The sequence below is a fragment of the Pongo pygmaeus genome, chromosome 21, assembly GCF_028885625.2.
Source record: "Pongo pygmaeus isolate AG05252 chromosome 21, NHGRI_mPonPyg2-v2.0_pri, whole genome shotgun sequence".
In the NCBI taxonomy this organism is placed as follows: Eukaryota; Metazoa; Chordata; class Mammalia; order Primates; family Hominidae; genus Pongo; species Pongo pygmaeus.
In genome coordinates this window covers 8603737-8631705 of record NC_072394.2, presented here as the reverse complement: position 1 = coordinate 8631705, position 27969 = coordinate 8603737, and the positions used below count along the sequence as shown (strand labels likewise).

Genomic DNA, 27969 nt, shown 5'->3' with positions numbered 1-27969 from the left:
TTATTTATTTATTTTGAGATGGAGTTTCGCTCTTGTTGCCCAGGCTGGAGTGCAATGACGTGATCTCAGCTCACTGCAACCTCCGCTTCCTGGGTTCAAGCCATTCTCCTGCCTCAGCCTCCCAAGTAGCTGAGATTACAGTCGTCTGCCACCACGCCTGGCTAATTTTTTGTATTTTTAGTAGAGACAGGGTTTTACCATGTTGGCCAGGCTGGTCTTGAACTCCTGACCTCAGGTGATTCACCCGCCTCAGCCTGCCAAAGTGCTGGGATTACAGGAATGAACCACACTGCATCTGGGCTTCAACACAATCTTTATCAAAATCCCAGCTGACTTCTTTTCAAAAATTGGCAAACTGGTCTTAAAATTTATATGGAAAAAAATGTTCCTGAAAAAGAAGAATGAAGTTGGAGGACTCACACTTCCCAATTTCAAAACTTACTACAAAGCTACAGTAATCAAGACAGTATGGTCCTGATGTGAAGATAGACATATACGTTACTGGAATAGAATTGAGAGTTTTACAAGTAAACTGTCACACTTATCATCAACTGATTTTTGGCAAAGATGCCATGAAAACTCAGTGTGGGAGGTGCAGGAGGAGATAATCTCTCCAACAAATGGTGCTGGGACAGCTGGATAACCACATGAAAAAAATGAATTTGAAAAAATTAAATAAAACAATTTTTAAAGGCTAGGCACAATGGTTCGTATCTGTAATCCCAGCACTTTGGGACGCCAAGGCAGAAGGATCACTTAAGGCCAGGACTTCAAGACCAGCCTGGTCAACATAGTGAGAACCTCATCTCTTTAAAATTAAATAAAAAATAAATAAAAATTCATAAGAATGAATTTGTACCCCCATCTCATACCTCATATACACAAATTAATTCAAAATGGATCAAAGACCTACACATATAGCTAAAGATTTAAAACTCTTAGAAGAAAACATAGGCATAAATCTTCCTAACTTTGGATTAAGCAGTGATTTCCTAGATATGCCACCAAAAGCACAAGCAAAAAAGGAAAAACCAAACTGGATATCAAAACTAAAAACTCTTCTGCTTTGGAGGATATCATCAAGAAACTGAAACGACAACCCACAGAATGAGAGAAAATTTTTGCAACTCGTATATCTGATGAGAATTCAGTATTCAGAGTATACAAAGAACCTTACAACTCATCAACAAAATGACAACCCAATTTAAAAATGGGCAAAGAAATTGGATAGACATTTTCCCAAAGAAGATGAACAAATGACCAAGCACATGAAAGATATTCAACATCACTGGTCATTAGGGAAATAAAAGCAAAAAGCACAATGAGTTATCACGTCACACCCACTAGGATGGTTATAATCAAAAAACAGGAAATTATCGGCCGGGCGTGGTGGCTCACGCCTGTAATCCCAGCACTTTGGGAGGCTGAGGCAGGCGGATCACGAGGTCAAGAGATCAAGACCATCCTGGCCAACCAACATGGTGAAACCCCATCTCTACTAAAAATACAAAAATTAGCTGGACATAGTGGCACACATCTGTAGTCCCAGCTACTCAGGAGGCTGAGGCAGGAGAATCGCTTGAACACTGGAGGCAGAGGTTACAGTGAGCTGAGATCACGCCACTGCACTCCAGCCCGGGCAACAGAACGAGACTCCATCTCAAAAAGAAACCAAACAAACAAAAAAACAGTAAATTAACAAATTTTGGAAGGATGTGGAGAAACAGGAACCTTCACACATTGCTGGTTGGAATATAAAATGGTATAGTCACTGTGGAAAAGTGTGGCAGTTCCTTAAAACGTGAAATATAGAGTTATTAGGTTGGTGCAAAAGTAATTGCACTTTTGGCATTAAAAGTAATGGAGAGGCCGGGCGCGGTGGCTCACGCCTGTAATCCCAGCACTTTGGGAGGCCGAGGTGGACAGATCACGAGGTCAGGAGATGGAGACCATCCTGGCTAACAAGGTGAAACCCATCTGTACTAAAAATACAAAAAATTAGCCGGACGTGGTGGCGGGCACCTGTAGTCCCAGCTACTAGGGAGGCTGAGGCAGGAGAATAGCGTGAACCCGGGAGGCAGAGCTTGCAGTGAGCCGAGATCGCGCCACTGCGCTCCAGCCTGGGTGACAGAGCGAGACTCTGCCTCAAAAAAAAAAAAGTAATGGAGAAAACCACAATTACTTTTGCACTAACCTATACAATGTGACCTTTTAATTTCACTACAAAGTATATAACCAATAGAAATGAAAACATAATGTTCACACAGAAATTTGTACACAAATATTTATAGAAGCATTATTCATTAGAGCTTAAATGTGGACACAACCCAAATATTGACCAACAAATGAGTAAATAAACAAATTGTGGTATATACATTGGAATATACACACAATGGAATATTACTCAGCCATAAAAAAGATGAAGTGCTGATAGGTGTTACAACTTGGATGAACCTCAAAAACAGTTGTGCTACATGAAAGAAGCGAGACAAAAGGTTGCATATTGTATGATTCTTATTTTATGAAATATCTGAAATAGGCAAATTCATAGAGATGGAAAGCAGATTACTGGATTAGGAGATGGCAGAGGGGAGAATGGGGAGTGACTACTTAATGGGTACAGAGTGTAATTCCGGGATGATGAAGTTTTGAAACTGTAGAAAGGTAATGGCTGTACAACACTGGGAATGCACTAAATGTCACTTAATTGCACACTTTAAAATGGGTAATTTTATGTTACATGGATTTCACCTCAATTTTTTTAAAATGTTGCAATGCTTTGGAAAACAGTCTGGCAATTCCTCAAAAGGTTAAACATAAAGTTACTATATGATCTAATAGTTCCATTGCTAGGTATATATCCAAGAGAATTGAAAACATATTTCCATACAAAAACTTACACATAAATAGTAGCATTATTCATAATAGACAAAAAGTGGAACTAGCCCAAATGTCCAACAACTGATGAACAGATCAACAAAACGTGGTATATCCATACAATGGAATACTCAGCAAAAACAACAAACGAAGTATGATATGGATAACCTTGAATACACGCTAAGCAAAAGAAGGTAGACACAAATGACCATGTATCATGTGACTTCCTAGGTATGAAATGTCCATAATAAGCAAACACACAGAGACTGAAAGTCGATTACTGGTTACCTAGGCCTGGGAGGTATGGGGCAATTGGGGAGATGATGACTAAGGGGTACAGGATTTCTTTTTGGGGTAATGAAAAATGTTCTGTGATTGTGGGATGTTTGCATAAATTTGTGAATATCCTAAAGGCCACTGAATTGTAGAGGGAGAAAATAAATCTTTAATGAAAGTTCTACACCAGGAGTATTGGGGATATAAGAATACCTAAGAACAGTCCATATCCTTGAGCAGCTTAGCGTCTCGAAGAGGAAAACCAAAATATTGAATGAATAAATTGTAAAGTGTTGTAGATAATAAAACAGAAACATTTACAGGGTACTGTAGGGCACAGAATGAGGGAGAGGTCAATTCTAATGGTGTGTGGAGTAGTCAGAAAGGCTTCACAAAGGAAATGGCATAGACAGAATCTTGAAAGATTAGTGAGTGTTCACCAAGCAGGCAAGGGAGAACAAGAACATTTAAGGCCAGAAAAAAGGACCAAAGACACAGAGGAATGAAAGAGCATTGTCTATAAATAAGTGTATCAGTTTGCTGTGGTGTAGTATATAAGAAGCAACTTATGAGGCTGGAGTGGTAGGCAGGGACTTTGTGTGACAGGCTATGAAGTTTGGGCTTTATCCTGGGAGCAATGGGTAGTCATTTCAGGTTTACTCCTTGAAGAACATGAATAGAAGTATGCCTTAGAAAAATGACTTTGCGAGTAGAATAGTAGCTACTAGATGTGAGGGTTGGGGGAAAGGGGATATCCAACGGTTGGTTAAACAGATACAAAAGTATAGCTAAATAGGAGGAATAAGTTCTAGGGTTCTATAGCGCTATAGGGTGACTGTATTTAACAACAATTTATTGTATATTTTCAAATAGCTAGAAGAGCAGATTTTGAATGTTCCAAACACAAAAAAGTGATAAACTTCTGAAGTGAGAAACATGCTAATTACCCTGATTTGTTCATTACACATTGTATATATGTAGCAAAATATCACACTGTGCTCCATAAATATGTACAATTATTATATGTTAATTAAAAATAAGAAAAACAAAAAATATTTAAAAGCAAAAAATATTTAATAGCAAAAAAAGCAAATATTTAATGCCCTTTAGCAAAAAAGAAAGAAAAAAGGAAAGAAGAGGAGAGGAGGGTGATGGGAGGGGAGGGGAGGGAGAAAGAGAGAGAGAAAGAGAGAGAAAGACTTTGGCAGTAGAGGATTGGATGTCACTGTATAACCTTGGTGACAGTGTAACTAGTAGGACATTATTGAATGGTCCAAACAAGAAACAATGAAGACTTAAACTATAGCAACAGCAGTGGGAACTGAGAAGAGTTGATGGATATCAAGGCTAGAGAGATTATCACAGAAGTCCAAGTTGAGAGAGTGCTAAGAACATGGGAATTGCCAACAATGCCAAATGCCAGAGAGAATGGGGAATGAGTCAGCAAGTGACCATGAAATTTAATAGCTTGAGAATTTTTATGTTTCCAGGACAGTTTCAGTGGAGAAGCATGAACAGAAACCTGATTTCAAGGCTGAGTGCGGTGGCCCACGCCTGAAATCCCAGCACTTTGGGAGGCCAAGGTGGGCAGATCACCTGAGGTCAGGAGTTCGAGACCAGCCTGGCCAACATGGTGAAACCCCGTGTCTACTAAATATACAAAAATTAGCCAGGTGTGGTGGCATGTGCCTGTAATCTCAGCTACTCAGGAGGCTGAGGCAGTAGAATCACATGAACCCAGGAGGCAGAGGTTGCAGTGAACTTAGATCACGCCACTGCACTCAAGCCTGGGTGACAGAGAGAGACTTCAACTCAAAAAAAAAAAAAAAAAGGAATCTGATTTCAATTGGTAAAAGTGAACATGAAGAGAGAAAGTAGAGACATAATGATTATAGAGTTCTTCCTGGATTGTGGCAGTGTTCAGGATCAGACTCTAGCTATCAATAGATCATTCATTAATTGTGTGTGTATAGAGAATCAGGGAAGGAGTTAGTGGGAGAGAAAGCAGTTGTTTTTTAAAAGCTAGTGCTGGTGGGGCGCAGTGGTTCATGCCTACAATCCCAGCACTTTGGGAGATCCAGGCAGGCAGATCACGTGAGGTCGGGAGTTTGAGACCAGCCTGACCAACATGGAGAAACCCCGTCTCTACTGAAAATACAAAATTAGCTGGGCATGGTGGTGCATGCCTGTAATCCCAGCTACTCCAGAGGCTGAGGCAGGAGAATCGCTTGAACTCGGGAGGCAGAGGGTTGCAGTGAGTCGAGATCATGCCATTGCACTCCAGCCTGGGCAACAAGAGCGAAACTGTCTCAAAAAAAACAAAAACAAAAACAAAATAAAAAACAAAAGCTAGTGCTAAAAGACCTAAGATTCATACATAAAATTAGCTCTTAACCTCACTTTTTTTCCCTCTCTCTGCCCCTCTACCCCATTTCTCAAGGCAAAACAGACAGGTCTGCCCTTTTTCATTCAGATACACCTTGCAAGCTTGCATGTTGCCTTTTTATTCATTTTTGTCACTTGATACTTATTGTATTTTGATTTTACCTATATAAAATTATTGAGGGGGACATAGCTATGCAATTGTCCCTGACTCTACATTCGCCTAGGGAAATTCTTAAAAAGTTACTGAGTTATTTCCCTTTTGGTAAATCCTCAGAGTAAAATAGTTGAAAATGATGGAAGGAATGAACAGTCCATCCCAAAGTATATGGCTTAGAAAAATGGAAGGGAAACTAATCATGTTAAACTAATCATGTGTTTTTTCTCTCTTCACTCTATCTACTTAGCTGCTGCTTTTTTTTTTTTTTTTTTTTTTTTTTTTTTTTTTTTTTTTTGAGATGGAGTCTCGCTCTGTCGCCCAGACTGGAGTGCAGTGGCGCGAACTCAGCTCACTGCAACCTCCGCCTCCCAGGTTCAAGCAATTCTTCTGCCTCAGCCTCCTGAGTAGCTGGGACTACAGGCGCTCACCACCACGCCCAGCTAATTTTTGTATTTTTAGTAGAGACGGGGTTTCACTATGTTGGCCAGGATGGTCTCGGTCTCCTGACCTTGTGATCCACCCGCCTTGGCCTCCCAAAGTGCTGGGATTAAGGTGTGAGCCACCGTGCCTGGCCTGCTGCTGCTTTAAGGTAGTGTAAAATATATCACTGAAGCAGAGAAAAAGCATTGCCAGGAGTTCTGACTCTAGATCATCCAGGGTCCAAGGTTTCCTGTCTCCCATCTATTTCTTTTCTTTCTTATTTATTTATTTACATCTCTCTTAGAAACAATTTTTTCTTTTTTCTTTTTTAAAATTTTTTGTTTACAATGATAGAACTTGCTACTGTCTCGGAATATCCTTTTTTTTTTTTTTTTTGGCAGAGTCTCATTCTGTCTGCTGGGCTGGAGTGCAGTGGCACGATCACAACTCACTATAGGCTCGACTTCCCAGGCTCAAGCATTCCTCACACCTCAGCCTTCCAACTAGCTGGGACCTCAGGCATGCATCACCATGCCAGGCTAATTTTTGTATTTTTTGGAGAGATATGATCTCGCTATGTTGCCCAGTCTGGTCTTGAACTCCTGAGCTCAAACGATCTTCCTGCGTCAGCCTCCCAAAATGCTGGGATTACAGGCATGAGCCACCATGGCTGGCCCCATCTATTTATTTCTAGTAGTAACTCCTATCATATACTTCTGTGATTAGAAAAGCAAAGCAAAACAACAAAAAGTTAATAGCAACTCTCAGACACTCACCTATCCAGCAGCTCTCTATCCCAGTTGAAAAGGGCCCATAGCTCATCAATCTCACAATAACCAGAGGCCAGAAAGCAGTTGCCTCACAATCATGTCTAGGTCCCTGTCTGGTCCAGAAGGAGGCCACATAAAGACCAAGCCCTGGACATGTTGCAGAGGAAGCTGAGCCTAAGCAGTACAAGCAGGAAATATCCTACTGCTTCAGAAATGTTCTTGCTTCTACCAGTGCTATTTTGAATAACCTATGGAATTGAGAATTTCTAAATTACCTTTGCTTTCATGAAATTCTTTTATGTTGTACCTGTAACCAGGGAAAAGACAAACTGCAAGTATCTGGAGCATCTGTCCCTGAAAAGAAGCAGGAGAGACCAGGTGTTATGACAGGATTGATGACTGCAAGAGAGAAGTTTGATAAGTGTGTTATGTGAGGGATCAGTAAAGAAGCACATTTCTCTTTTGTGAGTTTCCTGAAAGTTATAAGGCTTTTTCACATCTTCATATCTTAGATTTGTCTGAATGGTTTCTGATTTTGTATTTTTTTCATTGACAAATATTAATTGCATAGTTACGGGGCACAATGTGATGTTTTGATATATGTATTTGTTGGGCAATGATTAAGTCAAACTAATTAACATACCCATCCCTTCATATAAGTACCATTTTTTTTGTGGTGAGAACATTTGAAATCTACTATTTTAGTGATTTTGAAATACAGAATACGTTATTAACTATAGTCACCATGCTGTGCAACATCTAAAACTTATTCTTACTATCTAATTGAAACTGTACTCTTTGACCAACCTCTCCCTATTCCCCACACCCCCCTCCCCAGCCTCTGGTAACCATCATTCTATTCTCTATTTCTTTCTTTCTTTTTTTGGGTGGGGGGGTGGGGGTGGAGTTTTGCTCTTGTTGCCCAGGCTGGAATGCAATGGCACGATCTCAGCTCACTGCAACCTCCGCCTCCCGAGTTCAAGTGATTCTCCTGTCTCAGCCTCCCAAGTAGCTGGGATTATAGGTGCACACCACCATGCCCAGCTAATTTTGTATTTTTAGTAGAGACTGGGTTTCACCATGTTGGCGAGGCTGCTCTCAAACTTCTGACCTCAGGTGATCCACCCGCCTTGGCCTCTCAAAGTGCTGGGATTACAGGCATGAGCCACCGGGCCCAGCCTCTACTCTCTATTTCTATGAGTTTCAACTCTTTAGATTCCACATATAAGTGAGATCAGGAAGTATTTGTCTCTCCCTTCCTGGCTTATTTCATTTAGTATAATGTACTCCAGGCTCATCCATGTTGTTGCAAATAGCATGATTTCCTTTTTATAAGGCTGAATAATATCTCATTGTATATATATACAACATTTTCTTTATCCATTCATCCATTGATGGACACTTAGGTTGTTTCCATATCTTGACTATTGTAAATAATGCTGTAATGAACATGGGAGTGCAGACATCTTTTCGACATACTGATTTCGAGTCCTTTGGATATACACCTAGAGGGGGATTGCTGGATCATATGCCAATTCTTTTTTTTGAAGAATCTCTATCTATATTGTTTGACATAATGGCTGTACCAATTTATATTCCCACTCACAGTGTATAAGATTTCCCTTTTCTCTGGCCAGGTGTGGTGGCTTACACCTGTAATCCCAGCACTCTGGGAGGCCGAGGCAGGTGGATCACCTGAGGTGAGGAGTTTGAGCAGCCTGGCCAACATGGTGAAACCCTATCTCTACTAAAAATAAAAAAATTAGCCAGGCACATGCCTGTAATCCCAGCTACTTGGGAGCCTGAGGCAGGAGAATAGCTTGAACCCAGGAGGCAGAGGTTGTAGTGGGCTAAGATCACACCACTGCACTCCAGCCTGGGCGACAAAGCAAGACTCTGTCTCAAAAAAGATTTCTCTTTTCTCCACATCATCACCAACACTTATCATCTTTTGTCTTTTTTCTAACAAGTGTGAGGTGATAGCTCATTGTGATTTTAATTTGCATTTTCCTGATGATTAGTGATATTGAACATTTTCTCATATATCTGTTGGCCATTTGTATGTCTTCTTTCAAGAAATGTCTATTCAGGGTTTTTGCCCATTTTTTAATCAAGTTGTTTGTTTTCTTCCTATTTAGTTGAGTTTCTTACATATTTTAGGTACTAGTCCTTTATCAAATGTATGGTTTGCAAATATTTTCTCCCAATTCGTGTGTTGTCTGCTCAATCTATTAATTATTTTCTTTGCTGTACAGATTTTTAGTTTGATGTAAATTCTGTTTGTCTGTTTTCATTTTGTTGCTTACGCTTTTTGGGATTACATTTAAGAAACCACTACCCAGGCCAATACTGTGAAGCTTTTCCTCTATATTTTCTTTTAGTACTTTTAGAGTTTCTGGTCTTATGCTTAAATCTTTTTTATTTTTTTGAAATGACAAAGTGACTGGGTTTATTTGTAAGTAACTAGATTAAATTTTCTTCCATTGTGACAATATGTGGCCCAACACAGAGATAAAGTGCCAGTTTCAGGAAAATAAAGTTATATTTTTGTCAGCCTTGCATGTATGTCTTCTGAATATTTTTTCTTTTGTTTTTAGTTGATACATAATCATGCATCGATTTCATCAACGATGTAGAGTGATACTTCGGTACATATATATAATGTGTAATGATCAAATCAGAGTTATTAGCATAGCACCTCAAACATTTATTATTTCTTTGTGTTGTAAACATTCAAAATCTTCTCTTCTAGCTTTTCCAAAATATGCAATAAGTCATTAACCATGTTTATCCTATAGTACCATAGAAAACTAGAATTTATTTCTCCTATCTAGCTGTATTTTTGTATCAATTAACCAACTTCTCCCTATCCTCCTCTCTTCCCATCCTTCCTATTATCTAATAACCACAATTCTACTCTATCACTTATATGAGCTCAATTCTTTCAGCTTCCACATATGAGTGAGAAAATGCAGCGTTTGTCTTTCTGTGCCTGACATTTCACTTAACATTATGTCCTCTGAGCTCATCCATGTTGCACAAATGACATGATTACATTCTTTTTTTCTTTTCTCTTTTTTTTTCTTTGAGACGAGTCTCACTCTGTTGCCCGGTCTGGAGTGCAGTTGCACAATCGCAGCTCATTGCAACCTCCGCCTTCTGGATTCAAGCGATTCTTGTGCCTCAGCCTCCCAAGTAACCAGAAATTACAGGCGTGAACGATCATGCCTGGCTAATTTTTGTATTCTTAGTAGAAATGGGGTTTGCCATGTTGGCCAGGCTGGTCTCAAACTCCTGACCTCAAGTGATCCACTCGCCTTGGCCTCTCCCAAAGTGTTGGAATTACAGGCATGAGCCACTGCACCTGGTGATTTCATTCTTTTTCATGGCTGAATAATATTTCATTGTGTATATTTTTATTTTATTTTTTATTTTTATACTTATTTTATATTTTTATATTTTCATGTATCTGTTGATGAATGTTTAAGTTGACTTCATATCTTGGTTATTGTGAATAGTGCTGCAATAGACATGGGGGCACAGGTGTCTCTTCAGTATACTGATTTCCTTTTCTTTGGATAAATAGTAATAGGATTGATGGATCATATGGTAATTCTATTTTTAGTTTTTTGAGAAACCTCTATACTGATTTCCATAATGGCTGTACCAATTTACTTTCCACCAACAGTGTTTAAATGTTCCCTTTTCTCCATATCCTTGCCAGCATTTGTTAATTTTTGTCTTTTTGATAATAGAGCCATTCTATTGTGTTTAGGTTTTAAATACATTTTGAGTGGATTTTTGTATGCCTTGTGTGATAAGGGTCCAATTTCATTCTTCTGCAGTGGATATACATTTTTCCCAACACCATTTGTTGAAGACAGTGTCCTTTCCTCATCATGTGTTCTTGACACCTTTGTTGGAAATCAATTGACCATAAATACATAAGTTTACTTCTGAGCTCTCTATCCTGTTCCGTTGGTCAGTGTGCCTGTTTTTAGTCCAGTATCATGCTGTTTTGAGTACTATAGATTTGTAATATATTTTGAAGTCAAGTAGTGTGATGTCTCTAGCTTTGTTCTTTTTGCTCAAGATTGTTTTGGCTATTTGGGGTCTTTGGTAGTTCCACACAAAACTGATGGCTGTTTTTTTTTTTATTTTTGTGAAAAATAACATTGGGATATTTATAGAGATTGTATTGAATCTGTAGATTGCTTTGAGTAATATGGACATTTTTACAATATTAATTTTTCCAATCCATGAATATAAGATATCTTTTTATTTATTTATGCCTCCTTGAATTTTTTTCATCAAATTTTTATAATTTTTAGTATACAGATCTAAAAGGTTTCTGTATCAAACAATTACTACTACTTTTTGGATCTATTCAGTAGGGTAGCACTTATTGGAGAGAGGACAGTCTTCAGCCTGGGGAGAGCTAGGGGAACAGACCCCCTTGCAGAACACATAAATACTCATGCATCAGCTTTATCTCAGCTTCATTGAGTTCTTTTTGTCTGACAAGAATCACTCTTCCCAATTCCACTCCACTTTTTTTTGCACATAAGGGTTCATAAGTCTCTCTGATTTTATGTATATCCCAAGAATTCTCTTTGCCAGTGATAGCCTTCTACCTGCTCCTAATGTATCCCAAGATCTATCCCCTCATCAATTGAAACTGCTTTCTCAAAGAACACCAACAGCTCATTGATTACCAATCCAGCGGCCTCTTGCTGTTCTTTCTACTAACTTCTGTGCACCATGTGACATTACTCACCATCTTCTTTTTCCCTCTTCCTCTGTATAGCCACCTCAGGCTCTTTCATGGGCTTGTCTTTCTCAATTCTCCTTTTAAATGCTGTGCCCAAGGTTCGGTGCTTGGCTTTCTTGCTCTTCGTATTCTATGCTTCTCTTGCTCTCACCCAAGCCCCACAACTTTGTTTACATGTGTGTCTATATCTCATACCCTCCTTCTAATCTCTAGACCAGCATATCCAGCTACATGATGATCATGAACCATGTATGCAGATTCCTTAAATCAACATGTGTTATCAAGGTTACTTCCTCCTGTGTTTTTTCTCTCATTAATGGCATCAACTATCCTTCCCTGCTCACCTTGTTCTCAAGTACTCCAAATTGCATGATTATACAGTTCTAATTCCCCTAAGTATCATTTAATTCAGTGTTTTTACAGATAAGACTGAGGCCCACCATGGTGAAATTGCTTCCCCCGGGTCATCTTGCAAAGCTAAATCTAGAACCAGAATCTCCTAAGCCTATGTACTTATTCATTCCCTTATTCTTTTACCAAATCTTGTCAATTCTACGTCCTCAGGGGTTTTCCCATCTATGCATTTTCACTGTCTCAATTTAAAATCTCATTTTAGTATCTTTTAACTACACTAATGCACTTCTAACTTGCTTTTCTCTTATCCACATACGTTACTGCCAGAAATAATATTCCTCAACTCCAAATCTATCCTCATTATGTTCTCCTGCTGAGACATCCACTTTATATAGAATAAAGTTCTAATATCTTGTCCAGTAGTCAAAATCCTATGTAATTAGATCCTAGCTTCCTTTCTATTTTGTCTTAGCTACACACATATTTTATTTCAACCAATTCAAACTATTAGCTACTCAGTATACCTAGCTAACTCTCCCACCTCCATGTCTTTCTCAATCTGTTCTTCAGACGGTCTGTCAACAGGAATGGGCTGTCATCCGATCTTCTTCCCCATCACCGCCATAAATCTAAAGTATAGTATCTTGTTCATCTTTTAAAGTCTATCTCAAGTTCTACTTCCTCTTTAAAAAAACAAAACACAAACAAAAAACAGTCCGGGCGCTGTGGCTTATGCCTGTAATCCCAGCACTTTGGGAGGCCGAGGCCGGTGGATCACGAGGTCAGGAGATTGAGACCAGCCTGGCCAACATGGAGAAACCCCGTCTCTACTAAAAATACCAAAATTAGCTGGGTATGGTGGCGTGCACCTGTAATCCCAGCTATTCGGGAGGCTGAGGCAGGAGAATCGCTTGAACCCAGGAGGCAAAAGTTGCAGTGAGCAGAGATGGCACCACTGCATTCCAGCCTGGCAACAGAGCGAGACTCTGTCTCAAAACAAACAAACACAAACAAAAAACCTTGGTGGCTCATGCTTGTAATCCCAGCACTTTGGGACTTTGGGAGGGTGAAGCAAGAGGATCTCTTGAGCTCAGGAGTTCAAGACTAGCCCGGACAACATAGTAAGACCCTGTCTCTATAAACAAAAAACAAAACAAAACAAAAGTTTCCCAACCCCTTCCTAATAAGCACATTGTGCCTTTATTGTCCTGTGCATCAAAGTCTCATAATTGAGTTAGTTTTTAACTCCCTTAGCAGATTGCTAACTACGTGATTACAGAGATTGTGTTGTACTTGCCTTTTAGATCTCCTTTAGCTCATTGTAGAACTTGGCATTTAGTAGATGCTCAGAAGCACTTGTAAAATTAAATAGTAATTAACATACATGTAATGCTATACTTTGTAAAATACATTCCCAAAACCTGTGGAGTAGGTCATTCAGATGTTTTTATTATTCTGAATTTATAGATATTTAAAATTCTGAAGAACAGAGTTTAGTAGGACCTGAATTCTGTGGTGGGAATCAAAGGCTTTTACTCTGTGTTACCTCTGTTATTTTAAGTTTGAATTCTCCAAAGGACTGTGCTGCATATTTTCCTCACAATCATATTTACTTGCCTCAGGCTGTTTGTGCATACTATTAAACAGCCAGATGAAAAGTTAAAAATTCAATCAATCATCCAAATATTTTTAAATGTAATATACATATGTTTGCTTTCATATAGAACAAACAGCCAGGTGATTGATTGAGCTATTTGCTTTTCAACCAGTTGTTTGGCAGTATGATTATTACATAAACTCTAATAGTGACTATCAGTTTTTTATAGATTTTCTAATTTTACTGGATTCTTCTATTTATTTACTATAGTCATCTAGTCTTATTTATATCTTTTATCAGCCAATAAAATATAGTAAAAAAACCTTGTTCTTATGACTTCTTTAAGCCTGTCCCCACAGACTTGGAACCAAGATTATAATGCTGGGATTGAAGAGAATATTCTGAGATTGGATAAAATGATTTACACCCTGCAGCTTCCATGATTGAGAGATTTAGGGAGAAAAAAAACAAGAAAACATTAACTCTGGAAACAAGCAGGAGTGTCTTTGAAATCATCAGGAATTCCCAAGAGACAAAATAATCGGTGGAATTGAATTCAAAGAGAAAACTTTTGTCCAAAATGTGCAAAAGGGAATACTGCTAGGAAAGATGTACAAGTAGGTTCGGGAAAAAAAGGAAGGAGCCCTGGTGCGGTGGCTCATGCCGGTAATCCCAGCACTTCGTGAGGCTGAGGCAGATAGATCACCTGAGGTCGGGAGCCTGGCCAACATGGTGAGACCCCGTCTCTACTAAAAATACAAAAATTAGCCGGGCATGGTGGTGGGTACCTGTAATAACAGCTACTTGGGAGGCTGAGACACGAGAATCTCTTGAACTCAGGAGGCAGAGGTTGCAGTGAGCCAAGATCATGCCACTGCACTCCAGCCTGGGGGACAGAGTAAGACTCTGTCTCAAAAAAAAAAAAAAAAAAGAGAGAGAGAGAGAGAAAAGAAAAAAAAAAAGCAGTAGGAGCAGCCTAGCAGTTCTGACCCCTACTCCCCTCTCAACCGCCACTACCACCATATACAGAGGAAAGGGCAAGACTTAGGAAAGACTAGATTACTAGATTGTTGGACCAACCCTCCCACTGAAATAAAATGATAAATGTAAAATACAAACTTCTTAAATGCATCAGAGAGTTGAGAAGACAGTGAAGTACCAGACAAAAAATCTAGGGAAAATCTAGAATCTAGAGAAGTAAGCACAAGTGCCCCTGAGCAGAGCCAGGACTTGCCCCATCCTGGCCCCAGCCCTGCACCTGAATATCAAAGCAGCTTTTGCCTCTGTGCTAGACAAGTGTAGACATTAGTTTTAATGGCCACACAAAGAGGATAGAATCCAATACTCTAGACCCGTCCAAGGTGAGAAGTATAATAGGAGACCTTTTCAACAGAAAATGCTATACTCTTAAAATAAGGGCACACTACCCCTTCCCAAGTTCAGGGATCAGCAGGACTTAACTTTTAGCAGAGCAAAGAGAAAAAGAAAAAGAAACTATGTATCTCTCAGAAATTGTGTGGTCATGTGCCAGCCCTCACAGCTTGGGTTTACATTGCTTAGGGATTCCCAGGCACCCCAACCCTAGAACTAGATCTAAGGTTAGATCTAGGCACCTAGGTTAAACATCAGGAAACTGGCAAAAGTAAATTCGTGTTTTCTCCATGGAAAGACAACTTCATCATAGGCCTCAAAGAATCCACTCTGATAAAGTGTGCAGTAGATAGTCAAAAATAAGTGCAAAAGGAGACGAATTGCCATTAGGTGGGATCATTTGTGGTCGGCATTTGTGCCAGAGATATAGGATGCTACTGCAAATGGCTAGTGATATTCATGGAGTCTCTATCCCTAGAAGACTAGTTCTTGTTACATTCTGATAGCACACTCTGCAATACCCACAAAGTCACTGGTAGAAAGCTGAGGTAATTCATTATAGCATTCACAGACAGGCTAACAGGGAAAATCCAAGCCTAACACAAGGACGTTAGGACTCAGCAGTTCTTACATATTCTACAATTTGAACAATTCGGAGAGTATTGGCATGGCCCTTGCACAAGGGTGACTCACAAATTTGTGAAGCATTCCATATTTTTTAAAAAGCAAACATTTGAAGACTTTAAAACATAAAATACCATAATATGTATTTAGAGAGGTTACTTAATCCATGAAACAAGAACAGGCTTTAATGAAAGAAAAAAGATATTTTAGAAATGAAATATCTGATAGCCAAAGTGAAAACCTTAAGGCTGAATAGCAAAATTGTCATAACTGAAGAGCAACCTGGATGCTCAAGATCAAACTGAGAAATTCCCTCAGATTATAATACAAACAGACAGGGAGGTGATACATATGAAATAAAGGTTAAAGCACTTGGAGGATACATACAAACGTTACAATATCCATACAATAGGATTTCCAGAAAGAGAAAATAGAACTCAGAGGAAAAATAAATCAAATAAAATTCCCTAGATATGAAAAAAGACTCAAGTTTTCACATTAAGGCCCACTTTGTGCCAAGCAAGAACACTGGGAAAAGACCTGCTCATAGAAAATAGTGGTAAAATGTTAGTACTTTATGGATAATGAGAAAATCCTGAAAGTTTCTAAAGAGAAAAACATGTTATTTACAAACAAAAAGCACACTCTTGACTTCAGATTCTTTAGCCACACTGAGTATAAGAAGACACTAGAGAAATATTTTCTAAAATACTGAGGTGAAAGTGATTTTGAACTTAGAACTCTATAATCTGACAATCAGACAAGTGTAAGGACATTTTCAAACATGAGACATTTTCATACATGAATGGATTCAGAAAATTTATCACCCACAAACCCTAGCTGAAATAATAGCTAGAAGACATGCTCCAGCAAAATGAAAAATGAATCCAAGAGAAGACTGGAAGTCAGTGGTAAGCCAAGTAACCTTTAAGACTTATGATAAATCTAAATAAAGGCTCATTTTATTTTTTAGAAATACAACAATCACAAAGATTTATTTTTTAAAATCCTTTTCACAGTAGCGACAGATGTTATAAAATAGCTAGGAATAAATTTAATGAAGGTGGAGTAAAATACCCAAGGAATAAAAATTAAAATGTATCTGGAGAACATTAAACAAAGAAACCTGAATAAATTAAAGCGTACATCTGAATGAATCTGTGTTGCAAATATGCCAAGTTTTTGTAAATTAACATTTCCAATCAATTGTAAATTAACAATTCCAGTCAAAATATCAACAGATTTCTAAATGAATCTGACAAGCTTATTCTAAAATTTATCTAGAAAAGAAATTATGCTGGAATTCCCAAGATAAGTTTCACAAAGAGGAACATAGAGGGAGTGTGTTTGTGTGTGTCCTCACACACACAGAGAAGTTCCTGCTCAACCAGATAGTAAAATATGCAATTATAAATATACAGTAATTAGAGTATTGCCAGAAGAATAGAGGAGGAGATCAGGAAAACAGAACAGAGAGTTAAAAAATGGACCAGTGTATGAACCCACTGTATGTTAGCACCCACTCATATACTGAATTTTATTCTATTGATTGTAAGATCTCTGAAGAAAGTGCTCCAACCTCTTTTTTTTTTTTTAAAGTTTGCCCCTAGCACCCTGCACAGTTTCTTAATTTAAAATGTTGTTTGATTAAATACTTTTATTATAACACAGCATGTCATTCTGCTGCTGGATCTAAAATTTAACCAAACTGCCTTTTAAGTTACAATGGAAAACAGAGTCAAAGAATCGCAAGTTTGGAATTGTCTTCTGACATACCATGAAATAAAATCCAGAATCTCAAGGTTGGAAGACAGTTGTCTCTGCAACAGTGTTGACATTTAATTACTAAATATGGATAGACATTTATGATGTTTTTAATTATTTTGCCATGACAAACAATACTGTAAGGGATAACCTTGAACATGTTTCCTATAAAACATGTATAAGGGTTTGCTAGGGTGGACAAGAAGAAGTAAATTTGCTCATTTGAGAGGTAGTGTTCATCTCTTTCCTATTACATTTTAAAACCTTCTTTCAGGTACTAATGTAATAGGAAAGAGATGAATTATAATGATTGCTAGTGATAAATTGTCCATTTATTTAGGAAAAAATAGTAGATCCCACTTCATACGAATCACAAAAATGATCCAGATAGATTAAAAATATAAATTGTAGCCAGGCACGGTGGCTCATGCCTGTAATTCCAACACTTTGGGAGGCCGAGGTGGGTGGATCACCTGCGCTCAGGAGTTCGAGACCAGCCTGGGCAACATGGTGAAACCTCATCTCTACTAAAAATACAAAAAAAAAAAAAAAAAATTAGCTAACTATGGTGGCGCATGCCTGTGGTCCCAGCTACTCAGGAGGCTGAGGTGGGAGGATCACTTGAGCCTAGGAGGTGAAAGTTGCAGTGAGCTGAGACTGTGCCACTGCACTTCAGCCTGGATGACAGAGTGAGACCCCATCTCAAAAAAACACAAAACAAAACAAAAGCACATTGTAAAAACAAAACTATAAAAATAGTTTAAGGAAATACATGAAAATATAGATTCAAATGCTTGGTAAGAAAACTTTCTTGAACAAAACACAAACAAAAAGTTACAAGTGAGGAAGGAATGGATAATTTTCACTGCTTCAGGATTTAAGACCTCTATGGTGAAAAGGATACAATAAACAGTTAAAAGGCTGAAAACAGACTGAAGAATATATTTACAACATACACACCATATCAAATAACATCTAGAACATATAAGGAATTCCTAAAGATTTTTTTAAAAAAAGAGCCTGATAGAAAAATGGGCAAATGACCTAACAGTCAGTTCCTTAGAGAGGAAATATAAATGCTCCCAAATGTGAAAAGATGGTTAACTGTACCAGTAATCATGCAAATGAAAATTAACAGTGAGACACCAGTATTATCACAATACATTGACAAAAATTGAAAAGTGCCAGTTATGGTGAGAAAAAATTAATATTCCTATATAGTAATAGATATAGTATATATAATATATATAGTAATATATATAGGAATATTAATTTCCATTAATTAATATGTGTGACAGTATTTTCTTTTTTGAGACGGAGTTTTACTTTTGTTACCCAGGCTGGAGTGCAATGGCACGATTTTGGCCTACTGCAAACTCCACCCACCAGGTTCAAGTAGTTCTCTTGTCTCAGCCTCCCGGAGTAGCTGGGATTACAGGCACCTGCCACCACGCTTGGCTAACTTTGTATTTTTAGTACAGACAGTGTTTCACCATGTTGGCCAGGCTGGTCTCCAACTCCTGACCTCAGGTGATCTGCCCACCTCAGCCTCCCAAAGTGCTAGGATTAGAGGCGTGAGCCACTGCATCCGGCCATGGCAGTATTATATATAACATACATATACTAAGTGTGGAAGTAGAATGGTAGCTTTTTGGAACGCCAATTTGACATTATCTATTAATATTTAAAATGAGCACACTACCTCTCAAATGAGCAAATTTACTTCTTCTTGTCCACCCTAGCAAACCCTTATACATGTTTTATAGGAAACATGTTCAAGGTTATCCCTTACAGTATTGTTTGTCATGGCAAAATAATTAAAAACATCATAAATGTCTATCCATATTTAGTAATTAAATGTCAACACTGTTGCAGAGACAACTGTCTTCCAACCTTGAGATTCTGGATTTTATTTCATGGTGTCAGAAGACAATTCCAAACTTGCGATTCTTTGACTCTAAGTTTTCTATTGTAACTTAAAAGGCAGTTTGGTTAAATTTTAGATCCAGCAGCAGAATGACATGCTGTGTTATAATAAAAGTATTTAATCAAACAACATTTTTAATTAAGAAACTGTGCAGGGTGCTAGGGGCAAACTTTAAAAAAAAAAAAGAGGTTGGAGCACTTTCTTCAGAGATCTTACAATCAATAGAATAAAATTCAGTATATGAGTGGGTGCTAACATAAGTGACAAGGGAGTACCACTTCCTGAAGATGTACCAAGAATGGATGGGTCATTGAAGGCAGTAGTATCCAGTGAGACCTACAGGTAGGAAGGCAAATTTATTTAGTTACTTAACAGATATGTATTAAGAATCTGTTATAGGACAGGAACTATGGTAGGCATCTGGCTCTAATGTTGAAACAGGAAAGACATGTCCTGGAAGGATGAATAACAATTGGATATTCAGAAAAGAACAGGAAAGCATTCCAAATTAGAAGTGCACAAATAAGTAAAATACATGGGTGTGAGAATGAGTAGAATGTACATATGGGGTAGGAGGATACTACCACTTCAATAAGAGCAAGGTGTAGTGGGAAATAAATTGGTTAAGAAAAATAAGATTGGATTATTGAAAGGCTTAAATTGTCAGACAGAAGAAATTAAAAGAAACTTTACTGAGTGCCTAGCAAATGTCAAGCACTTTCACATCCATGATCTCATTTATTTCTGGGAATAACTCTTCCCACTTCCCACCCACAACTGTACAATTCAAAGAAAAACAAAACACAACAATGTTTTACCTGTTCATGGGGATGTTGGCATGTAATGAGTAAAACATGATGGAAGATTTGGAGCTTGAGAAAGTGATGATCCCCTTGACAGGGGAAGAATATTGGAGAGAGGAAGGTGACTTGGGAGGGGGCACATGAGAAAGAATGATTTAGTTTGTGGGGACATTCGGACTTAGAAATGACAGGAATATATTCAGGCCACCTTGCTGCCTATTTAATAATATTTCAGCCACTTCAACTACTGACAACAAAACAAGTAGTTTGAGTATTCCCACTCTTCATCACAACCCTAAGTGGAAACTTTCTATCTATTGCAAAATTTCAGCCTTTCAACTAAAGTCACTGTGTATCTCTAAGCTTAAAAGCTTTAGTGCCCTATTTCTAGAGGACATAATCACATCTTACAATCACCATTAACAAAGCCTTCATACTTTGTATGAATAGAATTAACTAAGTTAATATATCCATTATACATTTTAGTTCATACATTTGAGCAAGCAAGAAATACAACAATTTTTTCAACATTGGAATGTAATTTCTGTTTAATATCAAGCTAATACGTTTAATGTCAAGCTATTGTAGTGTTAATTTCTCTTTACCACCTCTCTAGCTCTCTCCCTACTCCTAGTCCAGGGAATGTTTTCTCATTTTGGAAGGAGAGCACAGAAAGCCTTGCAGTTACTTTGATGTTATATCCCAGTTATTCTACATTTATTCTATTGTCCAGATTGTAAGTCCTTTCTTTTCCTCCAACAGCCAGGAAAATTCCTTTCTTTCTACCACATCACTATTTTTTTCTGAAGCAATGAGCAACTCACTGACTAAATTGGGAAAAGGCCACAGGTACAAAAAAGAACCAAGAAAAACCATCAGTTAATATTGTCATCAGGTAATATGTTCCACCGCATACTCTCACTTATAATTTGCATTTCTCCAAAATTATTTCTCACCTAATCAATAATTAATCATAAGAATAACATTTATTAGGCACTTGCTATGTGCTAGGCACTGTGCCAGGCACATTGCATAAATTATTCAACTATCCTTCAAGGTTGCTGTTAAGCTCTTTACTTGTATCTACAGGAGGTAATTAGGCTTCTGGAAGGAATATTCTCAGCAAAGCTGAGTTATTTGGCCTTCTCTACTCAGTTAAACTTCATAAAAATTAAAATAAGTAACAGAACTATTCCAGAAAAGAATAAATAAAAGCCTAGTCCCCAGTAACTTTAGTTTTTATGGAAATTTTGCTATCTTTGCACTTGAAGAAGGAAATGATGAGGAAGAGAGAATAAAAGACTATGAAATATCTTTTCAAGACACTGACACTAAATTATAGACTTTCAGAACATCTACTATATTTTAATTTGTATAACTAAGCCATTAGCCTATTACCAAATATATAAAAATACATCAAAATGTATCTGTATTCAGAGACCTTGAAATATCCAGATCTGGTCTAATGATGTAGAAATAATGATTGTAAATCATTTCTGTTAAGAGAAGAATGGAATAGCTCCCTTCTATGCATGCAATTCTTGCTGTACGGATGTTACAATTATTATATGACTGAGATGGCTCTCTAGGGAACCAAGGTGTTGTCAGAGCATAGAGGTTGGGGGCAATAATACCCGTCACCCTCTTCATGTCAGGGCTCTGGATAAGAGAAAAGCTGTGTCCTTCAGAATGGGAAGAGCTTAGGTGAGTGGCAGTTAGAATTTGTATTCTTACCCTTAATGCCAGACAGAACCAGGAAGGTTAAGGAAAATTGCCTCCATATGGTTGAAAGTAAGATGGCACTCCCACTAGCGAGTAGGGAAAGGTTCTTGTGAAATTCTACCAGGAAAAGGAATGAGCTGGGACCAGGCAGAAGGCAGTTGAGATATTATAACCAGAGATCTGTCAGTGTATCTAAGACTGTGTCTGTGCCTTTTATATATTTTTTCTTCTTTCTTGAATTACTAAATCTGTTTTGAAAATGCCAGTCAGTTTTACATGCGGTAAGGGGAACCAAGAAAAGAGGTTTCAAGGAAAAGGGGGTAAGAGCAGTGATCAGAGCGAGAAAAAGCCAGAGAGAAAGTAAAGTTCAGCAGGAGCTGCTTCTTCCAGGGCTTACAAAGTGTAGCTTCTTCACTTTACTTCAGTAAGGGAAATGCTTTTCTCACAGATGCTAATGCTACTTCCTTTAAAAAGATAGGTTTTGTCTGGGCACAGTGGCTCGCTCCTGTAATCCCAGCACTTTGGGAGGCCGAAGCGGGTGGATCACGAGGTCAGGAGTTCAAGACCAGCCTGGTCAATATGATGAAACCCTATCTCTACTAAAGATACAAAAATTAGTTGGGCGTGATAGCTCGTGCCTATAGTTCCAGCTACTCAGGAGGCTGAGGTAGAAGAATCGCTTGAACCCGGGAGGCAGAGATTGCAGTGAGCTGAGATTGTGCCACTGCACTCCAGCCTGGGTGACAGAGCAAGATTCCATCTCAAAAAAAAAAAAAAAAAAAAGACAGAAAAGACAGGTCTCTGGTAACAGAGAAAGAGAGGGGAACTTACATTTGTTATTAAAGTGCCACGTATTTAATAAAACACCAAACAATTTAAACTTTGATTCTATTCTGTCTTCACACGTACTCCAAAAGGTAGGAACAGTATTTCTGTTCCCATTTTATAGAAAACTGAGGCTCAGGGAGGTTAAATAACTTAATAATTTATCCAACTTCTTCACATGGTTAAATAAGAAAATATGAAATGACTATTTCTAAACATCATTTGGTGGCCGGGCGCAGTGGCTCACACCTGTAATCCCAGCACTTTGGGAGGCCGGGGTGGGCGGATTGCCTGAGGTCAGGAGTTTGTAACCAGCCTGGCCAACACAGTGAAACCTCGTCTCTACTAAAAATAGAAAAATTAGCTGGGTGTGGTAACGGGCGCCTGTAATCCCTGCTACTCGAGAGGCTGAGGCAGGAGAATCGCTTGAACCTAGGAGGCAGAGGTTGCAGTGAGCTGAGATTGTGCCATTGCACTCCAGCCTGGGCGACAGAGCGAAATTCCATCTCAAAAAATAAGAAAGAAGAAATTAGAAACAAGAAGAAAGAAGAGGAAGAAGAAGAAGAAGAGGGAAGAAGAAGGAAGAAGAAGAAAGAAGAAAACAAACATCAATTGGTGATGTCCAAAAATAAGCATCTCACAAATTAAACTAATAAAGAACCTAGAGTCTTACATGCATACCTTGTTTTCTTGCCCTTCACTTTATAGCACTTCACAGATGCTGCATTTTTTATAATTTGAAGGTTTGTGGCAACCCTGTGTTGAGCAAGTCTATCAGCACCATTTTCCCAACAGCATATACACATTTCATGTCTCTGTCACATGTGGTAATTCTCATAATATTCCAAAAGTTTTCTTTATTATTATATCTCTTACGGTGGTCTGTGATCATTGATTTTTTTTTTTTTTTTTTTTTTTTGAGACAAAATCTCGCTCTTGTCACCCAAGCTGGAGTGCAGTGGTGGTGCAACCTCGGCTCACTGCAACCTCCGCCTCCCAGGTTCAAGCGATTCTCCTGCCTCAGCCTCCCGAGTAGCTGGGACTACAGGCGCTTGCCACCACACCCAGCTAATTTTTGTGTTTTTAGTAGAGACGGGGTTTCACCATGTTGGCCAGGATGGTCTTGATCTCTTGACCTTGTGATCTGCCCGCCTCTGCTTCCCAAAGTGCTGGGATTACAGGTGTGAGCCACTGTGCCCGGCCAAAGACTTGTAGGTTTTTAAGGAGATGGAAACAGTACTTAAGGAAAATTATTCTAAGGGTAGAAGGAAATTAGATTAAAATGAGAACAATTATAATTAAATATATTAGGAGGCTATTGTATGAACGCAGGCATGAAATAACTGGGTCTGATTTATGCTGTGCTTTCCTCAGAAAACTAAGTACTCACCCAACAAAAATCCCATTGGGAGAATTTTCTCTGGGCCCTTGTAGTGCAAATCATCTCTCTTCTTCTATGTATCACCAGTTTTCTCCCCATTTCTGGTACTTACTGTCTGCACACTTCTAGTCATTTATTCCCAGCCTGACCTGCTCTCGTAACTTAGTCCCAGGTTTTAGAATCATCCCAGGTTTTAGAATCATGCCTCATTACTATTTGTCTCACCTCTGTCAGCCTGAATGAGTGTCTTCTCTGGATTCTCCTGTTACCTGTGTTTTTCTGCTTTCCATTCATCACAGTGTGATTCCCAGGGCTTTACTTCTTAAGTGGCAGCCTATGTGGGAATCAGCACATTATCCCTTCCTACTTCCTGACCTCCTGCACCTATAGCTGTCCACTCCAAATTCCCCACTGGCCCAGCTCAACCCTCACATCATGCCAGAGAGAAGAGGTGAGGACTGAGCATTGAGAAATACAAAATCATTAGGGGACTCAAAACAAAAGGGAAACTCTCAAATAGGGGTTTAGAAGGAAGAAGGATATCGGAGATAGTATAAGGTCACAGAAGCTGGTATACAACAGCGTCTAAAAAGAAAGACTGTAAAGCTAAGCAAATATGTCTGGGGGAAGATGTCATTGAATGAGACAAGAAAAAGAAGTCATTACTGGCCTTTGAGAAAGAAGTTATCTATGTGAAAAGGTTAAAAGCTAGATTTCAAGAATGTAAAGTAGGAAAAAAAAGGCTATTAAGAAGCAGAGATGGCCACCAGCACTTTGGAAAGCCGAGGCGCATGGATCACTTGAGGTCTCGGGAGCTTGAGACCAGCCTGGCCAACATGGAGAAACCCGTCTCTACTAAAAATACAAAATTAGCCGGGGGTGGTGGTGCATGCCTGTAATCCCAGCTACTCGGGAGGCTGAGGCAGGAGAATCGCTTGAACCCAGGAGGCAGAGGTTGCGGTGAGCTGAGATTGCGCCATTGCACTCCAGCCTGGGCAACAAGAGCGAAACTCTGTCTCAAAAAAAAAAAAAAAAATAGAAGAGATAGCAGATAGCAGAGCACACCACACATTTACAATGTGCTCAATGAAAAAGGGCAGGTTGCATTTGGGGGTGGGGTGGGGTGGGGTCCTTGGGCTGGCTCTTCCTATGCTGTCAATTTCTTACACAAAAGCAAGGATTGCAAAGACTCCAAATTCAAACTTGGCCTCCCAGGTTTTTAATAAAGATATATTTGACAAAATAGGGGGATAGAACATATTTTCTTTAACTGTTAGCTTGATTGATGACATTTAAATATTTAGACATACAGGCCGGGTGCGGTGGCTCATGCTTGTAACCCCAATACTTTGGGAGGCCGAGGCGGGTGGATCATGAGGTCAGGAGTTCAAGACCAACCTGGCCAACATGGTGAAACCCCATCTCTACTAAAAATACAAAAAAAAATTAGCTGGGAGTGGTGGCACGTGCCTGTAATCCCAACTACTTGGGAGGCTGAGGCAGGAGAATCGCTTGAGCCCAGGAGGCAGAGGTTGTAGTGAGCTGAGATGGCGCCTTTGCACTCCAGCCTGGGTGACAGAGCAAGAGTCCATCTCAAGGAAATAAATATATATATTTAGGCATATAGAATGTGGACTCCCATTTGTATTCCTACCCTAGGCTGTGCAAATATTAGGGTCAGGCCTCTGGTAACAGGGGTGAAGGTAGGGGAAAATGGTTTTTCTGCTTTTTAATTGTTATTCTCATTTTTATTTTTATTTTTTATTTTTGATATGGAGTCTCACTCTGTTTCCCAGGCTGGAGTACAGTGGTTCAATCTCAGCTCACTGCAGCCTCTGCCTCCCGGGTCCAAGCAATTCTCCTGCCTCAGCCCCCCGAATAGCTGGGACTACAGGCATACACCACCACGCCTGCCTAATTTTTGTATTTTTAGTAGAGACGGGTTTCACCATGTTGGCCAGGCTGGTCTTGAACTCCTGACCTCAGGTGATCTGCCCACCTCGGCCTCCCAAAGTGCTGGGATTACAGGCATGAGCCACCGCACCTGGCCTATTGTTATTCTGATTTTTTTTTTTTTTTTTTTTTTGCTGCTCCAGATTGTTTGTTTAGATTGGGGAAACTGCCAAATATTTCAAGGAAATGAGAAAGAATATAAGAGAGAATGAGAAAGTCAAGATATTGGCTAGCAAGGGTTGATGAACAGAACAATAGTCCTTGGAAGTTAAGTAAGGTGAGTGAACTGGATGGAGTTAGACAACACCAGGGACGAAAAGGAGGTGAGTCTACACTAGAGAAATAAATGGTGAAGCCAGGAGTTAAAGCATTTTGAAACTGTCATGAGAAATTAGACCTGGAAAGAACTATAATAGAGAGGTTTTTTATATTTTATTCTTCTTCTTCCTCTTCTTTTTTTTTTGAGATGGAGTCTTGCTCTGCTGCCTAGGCTGGAGTGCAGTGGCATGATCTTGGCTCACTGGAACTCCGCCTCCAGGGTTCAAGCAATTCTCCCGCCTCAGCCTCCCAACTAGCTGGGATTATAGGTGCATGCCACCATGCCCAGCTAATTTTTGTATTTTTTTTTAGTAGAGATGGGATTTCACCATGTTGGCCAGGTGGGTCTTGAACTTCTGACCTTGTGATCTGCCTGCCTCGACCTCCCAAAGTGCTGGGATTACAGGCATGAGCCACTGTGCCTGGTCGATATTTTATTCTTCTAATCCTTTTCTCAATGCTAGGAATATATTCTGTATGATTTATTTTGTCATTAGTTATTGGTCTACCTTAGCTTCAGAGAATTGAGATTTTTGAACCAAGAAGTCCTAATAGGCTGAAAACACAGAATCATTTCAGTTGTCCATTGCTGCATTAACAACCCAAAACTTAGTGAGTTCAAACAACAATGATTTATTACTCCTATAATCTTATAATTCTGTGGGTTGACTGGGTGGTTTTTCACTGATCTCATTTGGACTCACTCTCATGCAGTTTCATGCAGCTGGTGGTCAGCAGAGACAGCTGGGATGGCTGGGCCTCTCTGTCCACATGGTCTATTATTCCTTGCTTCTTCAAGACATGGTGGTCTCACGGCATTGCTCCAGGAGGGTAAAGGAGGCTGCGAGGCCTAAGGACTAGCCTTGGAAGTTGAAGTGTCGTCTGCCACATTTCAGTTGGTCAAAGAAAGTCAAAACGGCCGCCCAGACATAAGGAGTGGGAAAAAATAATCTCCATCTCCTGATGGGAGGACTGGGCAAAGTCACACTGCAAAGCGACGTGAATACAAGGAGTTGTGATTCCCTGGGGGCCATTGTTGTAACAATCTACAATAGTCCACCCTTAGGCCTCAACGATTCATGTCTCTTTCATGAATCTCATCCTCCCAAAATTGCCCAGGTCTCATTTTATCATATCATCAAGCTCAGAATCCATGATCTCATGGTCTGTATGAAGTCAAGATGTCGATGAAGTTCCTTAGGTATAGTTCTTTAATTCAGGCACCTGTAAACTAAAAAGACAAGTTATTCCCCTATGCCTTCACATACCCAATGTACACTGGAGAGACAGCAAAACCACATTAGACACTGCTGTCCCAAAAGGAGAGACATACTAGTCACTGGTCCATGGCAATTTGGAAATCTAGCCAGGTGCATGTTGGAAGATTCCTCTACTCCAGGGACAGGCAGTGTTTATTAATTAGGGCCCAGTTCTACCCTCTGGAAGTGGTTCCTTAATGTATTGTTCTATTTGGCTCTTGGCAATACCCTCTGGGCTTGGCTCTGCCTTCTGAGTCGTCCTTCCTTTTACATAAGAAATGGCCCATGTTTGTGGCTGAGTAGCTTTCTCATGCTGTCTCCTATTCCTAGAAAGATGGAGGCCCAGAGACCTCTTCTCATTTTGAACTGTCTCAATTTCTTTTAACCCAAGCTAGTGGCTTTTGTTCAACACAAC

At 39.3% G+C, this 27969-nt stretch overlaps 1 protein-coding gene and 1 non-coding gene across 10 annotated transcripts in view; both read left to right on the top strand.

The window, feature by feature from the left end:
- The window catches only part of SEL1L2 (SEL1L2 adaptor subunit of SYVN1 ubiquitin ligase), a 166394-nt gene that overhangs the window by 21442 nt on the left and 116983 nt on the right, over positions 1-27969 (top strand). The gene's annotated exons all lie outside the window — the stretch shown is intronic.
- LOC129022238 (U6 spliceosomal RNA) lies at positions 15588-15697 on the top strand. Its single transcript, XR_008496319.1, has one exon. It is a non-coding gene; the product is annotated as a U6 spliceosomal RNA (small nuclear RNA).